Source organism: Lepus europaeus, chromosome 12, assembly GCF_033115175.1.
Source record: "Lepus europaeus isolate LE1 chromosome 12, mLepTim1.pri, whole genome shotgun sequence".
Classification (NCBI taxonomy): Eukaryota; Metazoa; Chordata; class Mammalia; order Lagomorpha; family Leporidae; genus Lepus; species Lepus europaeus.
In genome coordinates, this window is record NC_084838.1 from 88,203,506 (window position 1) to 88,209,432 (window position 5,927).

The window sequence follows — 5,927 nt, forward strand, 5'->3', positions numbered from 1 at the left end:
TAAAGGAGAGAAAAAAAAATTAAAAGGAACCTGTACAGACACAATTCTCTCTCTCCACTCACCTTACAAAGGTGGGGAAAACAATACAGCAGGCACCATTTTGGACATTTTGGCTGTGCCCACCCTCAGCCACCGCAGAAAAATCTGACTCTGGGTGAGGGGTGAGAAATAACAGGAAGTTAAGACCTAGTGAATGTGTGGAGCTTATGAACTGGGACTGTGAGAAAAAAAAAAAAAACTGAGGGTGTGTGGGAGAACTCATGGTGTGGCTGAGATGTGAGTATTCTCGGTGGGAGACGCCATAAACTCAGTAACCTTGGAAACCCAGTGAGAGATATTGCAGGGGAATCTGATCTTACACTGAGGACTGTACAGATACTTTGTGTGGTCCTTGGGACAGAGCAGACGAATATTATACCCACTGGGATATATATAGCGTTCAGGCACTGATTGCCATCAAGAAGAGCTCAGCCGAACGGAATTAGTTCCCTTCTGAATAAAAAGAGAGAGAGAGAGAGAGAGAGAGAGAGACAAGATTTACCACACCAAACCTGGGTGTGTCATCTTTGGCATACCCTTAACCCTGAAGAGCTGAACAGAGCTCTCTGGCCACATCCACCACAAGCCTCTAGAGATTCACCAAAAGCAGACACTCCACTTAATCTAGAGTGATAGTATAACAAGAAAGCCAAAACAGCAAGGAAAAAAATAAAAGAAGAAACCAAAGAATAGCTCCAAAATGTCAAGCAACAAATACAGAAACCGAGGAAACAAGAACAAGGCAGACATTATGATGCCCCCAAATGAACATGACACTCCAATACAAGATTATGAAGATGATGAGGCAGAAGAAATACAAGACACAGATTTAAAAAAATTTATGATAAGAACATTCAGAAGTTATCAAAAACAAATTCATGAACTACAGAAATCCATACTGGACAAGACAGAAAATCTCTCTCATGAAACTGAAAACTTAAGGAAGAATCAAAATGAAATGAGGAATTTAGTAGAACCTGAAAATGAGATATTGAAGGGAAATCAAAATGAAATGAAGAATTCAATAGAACAAATGACAAATGTATTTAAGAGCATTAACAACAGAATCAGTGAAATAGAAGAGAGAATATCAGACTTAGAAGACAGAGCACAGGAAAGTATACAGTCAAACCAAAGAAAAGAAGAAGAAATTAGAAAGCTAAAAAAATCATTGGGAATCTACAGGATATTATTTAAAAACCCAACATTCGAGTTCTAGGAGTTCCTGAAGGCATGGAGAAAAAGAAAGGATTAGAAGGCCTTTTTAGTGAGATAGTAGTAGAAAACTTCCCAGGTTTTGAGGACAGAGATATCCAAGTACAGGAAGCACATAGAACCCCCAATAAACATGACCAAAAGAGATCCTTACCACGACACATTGTAATTAAACTTACCACAGTGAAACATAGAGAAAATATTCTAAAATGTGCAAGAGAGAAACGTCAGATTACTTTCAGAGGATCTCCAATTAGACTCACAGCAGACTTCTCATCAGAAATCCTACAGGCTAGGAGGGAATGGAGAGATATAGCCCAGGTACTAAGAGAAAAAACTGCCAGCCCAGAATATTATATCCTGCAAAGCTCTCATTTGTGAATGAAGGTGAAATAAAGACCTTTCATAGCAAACAGAAATTGAAAGAATTTGTCACCACTCGCCCAGCCCTGCAAAAGATGCTTAAAGATGTGTTACACACAGAAACATGGCCATCAACATGAAAGAAATTAAAGGAAGAAAATCTCCCAGTAAGAGATCACAGGAAGGTCCAAGCATAGGTTAGAAATATCTTTGGGAAATGGCAGGGCAAAGTCATTACTTATCAATAGTCACATTGAATGTTAATGGCCTGAACTCTCCAGTTAAAAGACACAGACTGGCTGAATGGCTTAAAAAACAAAACCCATCTGTTTGCTGCTTACAAGAAACACATCTTTCCAACAAAGATGCATGCAGACTGAAAGTGAAAGGTCAGAAAAAGATATTCCATGCCAATAGAAACCAAAAAAGAGCTGGTGTATCCATCTTAATATCAGACAAAATAAACTTTAACACAAAAACTGTTAAGAGAGACAAAGAGGGGGTACTATATAATGATTAGGGGATCAATTCAACAGGACGATGTAACTATTACAAATGTATATGCACCTCATTACAGGGCACTAGTTTATTTAAAAGATATGATAAGGAGCTTAAATGGAGACTTAGAAGCAATTCCATTGAGATCTGGTACCAGACAGGGATGCCCACTCTCACCAATGCTATTCAATATAGTACTGAAAGTTTTAGCCAGAGGCATTAGGCAAGAAAAAGAAATTAAAGTGATACAAATTGGGAAGGAAGAAGTCAAACTATCCCTCTTTGCAGACGATATGATTCTTTATTTAGGGGATCCAAAGAACTCTACTAAGAGACTATTGGAACTCATAGAAGAGTTTGGCAAAGTAGCAGGGTATAAAATCAATGCACAAAAATCAACAGCCTTTGTATACACAGGCAATTCTATGGCTGAGAAAGAACTTCTAAGATCAATCCCATTCACAATGGCTACAAAAATAATCAAATACCTTGGGATAAACTTAACCAAGCATGTTAAAGATCTCTACGATGAGAATTACAAAATCTTAAAAAAAGAAATAGAAGAGGATACCAAAAAATGGAAAATCTTTCATGCTCATGGATTGGGAGAATCAATATCTTCAAAATGTCCATTCTTCTTTTCTTTTCTTTTCTTTCTTTTTTTTTTTTTTTTTTTTTGACGGACAGAGTGGACAGTGAGAGAGAGACAGAGAGAAAGGTCTTCCTTTTTCCCATTGGTTCACCCTCCAATGGCCACCGTGGCCGGCACATCGCGCTGATCCAAAGCCAGGAGCCAGGTGCTTCTCCTGGTCTCCCATGCGGGTGCAGGGCCCAAGCACTTGGGCCATCCTCCACTGCCTTCCTGGGCCATAGTAGAGAGCTGGCCTGGAAGAGGGGCAACCGGGACAGAATCTGGTGCCCCAACCGGGACTAGAACCTGGTGTACCGGCGCCGCAAGGCGGAGGATTAGCCTGTTGAGCCACGGCGCCGGCAAAATGTCCATTCTTCTAAAAGCAATTTATAGATTCAATGTGATACCAATCAAAATACCAAAGACATTCTTCTTAGATCTAGAAAAAAATGATGCTGAAATTCATATGGAGGCACAGGAGACCTCAAACAGCTAAAGCAATCTTGTACAAAAAAACAAAGCTGGAGGCATCACAATACCAGATTTCAGGACATACTACAGGGCAGTTGTTATCAAAACAGCATGCTACTGGTACAGAAACAGATGGATAGACCAATGGAACAGAATAGAAACACCAGAAATCAATCCAAACATCTACAGCCAACTTATATTTGATCGAGGATATAAAACCAATGCCTGGAGCAAGGACAGTCTATTCAATAAATGGTGCTGGGAAAACTGGATTTCCACATGCAGAAGCATGAAGCAAGATCCCTATCTTACAGCTTACAAAAAAATCCACTCAACATGGATTAAAGACTTAAATCTACAACCCAACACCATCAAATTATTAGAGAACATTGGAGAAACCCTGCAACATATAGGTACCAGCAGAGACTTCTTGGGAAAGACCCCGGAGGCACAGACAGTCAAAGCCAAAATTAACAATTGGGATTGCATCAAATTGAGAAGTTTCTGTACTGCAAAAGAAACAGGAAAGTAAATAGGCAACTGACAGAATGGGAAAAAATATCTGCAAACTATGCAACAGATAAAGGGTTGATAACCAGAATCTACAAAGAAATCAAGAAACTCCACAACAACAAAACAAACAACCCACTTGAGAGATGGGCCAAGGACCTCAATAGACATTTTCCAAAGAGGAAATCCAAATGGCCAACAGACACATGAAAAAATGTTCAGGATCACTAGCCATCCGGGAAATGCCACAATTAAAACCACAATGAGGTTTCACCTCACCCCGGTGAGAATGGCTCACATACAGAAATCTACTAACAACAGATGCTGGAGAGGATGTAGGGGAAAAGGGACACTAACCCACTGTTGTGGGGAATGCAAACTGGTAAATGCAAACTGACTATGGAAGTCAGTTTGGAGATTGCTCAGAAACCTGAACATAACCCTACCATACAGCCCAGCCATCCCACTTCTTGGAATTTAACCAAAGGAAATTGGCAAATAAAAAAGCTGTCTGCACCTCAAAGTTTATTGCAGCTCAATTCACAATATCTAAGAAACGGAATCAACCTAAATGCCCATCAACAGTAGACTGGATAAAGAAATTATGGGACATGTACTCTATAGAATACTATACAGCAGTAAAAAAAAAAAAAAAAAAAAAAAAAAACAATGAAATCCAGTCATTTGCAACAAGATGGAGCAATCTGGAAAACATCACGCTGAGTGAATTAAGCCAGTCCCAAAGGGACAAATATATGTTCTCCCTGATTGCTGACAACTAACTGAGCACCTGAAAGGAAACCTGTTGAAGTGAAATGGACACTATGAAAAACAATGACTTTATCAGCCCTTGTCCTGACTATCGAGGAACAACTTAATACTACATACCTTTTAGTATTTTTTTTTTGTTCTACTTAATACTATTGGTTGAACTCTTTAATTAAAACACAATTATTCTTAGGTGTTGAATTTAACTGAAAAGTGTTCCCTGTTAAATATAAGAGTGGGAATAAGAGAGGGAAGAGATGTACAATTTGGGACATGCTCAATTGGATTTGCCCCAAATGGTAGAGTTAGCAACATGCCTGGGGATTCCAATTCAATCCCATCAAGGTGGTATGTACTAATGCCATCTCACTAATCAAAGTGATCAGTTTCAGTTCATAATTGATCATAATATAGGATTAAGTGTTAAAGGGATCACATAAACAAGACTAGAATTAAAAAGGAGAGAACAATCCAACATGGGAAATGGAATACACAGCAGACTCATATGATGGCAGATGTCCTAAACAGCACTCTGGCCTCAGAATCAGCCCTTAAGGCATTTGGATCTGGCTAAAAAGCCCATGAGAGGGCAGCAGAGCAGGCCCAGGTGCTTGTGTCCCTGCATCCGTCTGGGAGAATGGAAGGAAGTACCCGGCTCCTGGCTTCAGATTGGCAGAGACATTAGGGGAGTAAACCAATGGAAGGAAGACCTTTCTCTCTGTCTCTCTCTTACTGTCTATAACTCTATCTCTCTTTCTCACTGTCTAACTCTGCCTGGCAAAAAAAAAAAAATTAAAAATTTCATTTATTTTTAATGATACATTGGCTTTATCTTGGATCAAGAAACTGAGTTAAAGATGAATATGATAGTATTCATAACCTTTATTCTGAACATCTTAGTTGGTAGCACTTTAAAATTCATATCGGTGTTACTTCTGATTTGGCATTTTAGTTGAAGGATGCACTTGACTGGGCTATCACATCATACTAGCCCTCACTCTTTAAGTCAAGGCATGAAAGTAGGGATTCAGTCAGTTTCAGGGTAAGTCTATTTACTTTTACATTTAGGAATTGGGAAAATAACCACAGATTGGAAATATTGTGTGATGAATTATGGCCAAAACTATATGTACTACCTGATCTCCATAAAATCCTACTCTGATCAGCGTATCAGAATTACTTTTGGGAGCACCAGGTATTACCATCAGTCATGTACTAAAACCTCTAAAATTCCTGGATATCTTTCTTTTTCTTCACACGGTCAGTCTAGGTCCTTTTAGAGGAAAACTTGATGGATGATTTACAGTATATAGCATTTCTGTTTTGTTTTGTTTTTTCTCTTTTAATTTTAGCTCCCACATTTAAGTGAGAACATGTGATATAGATCTAAGTTCATTCTTCTACATACATACATCCACTTTCACCAGCATCA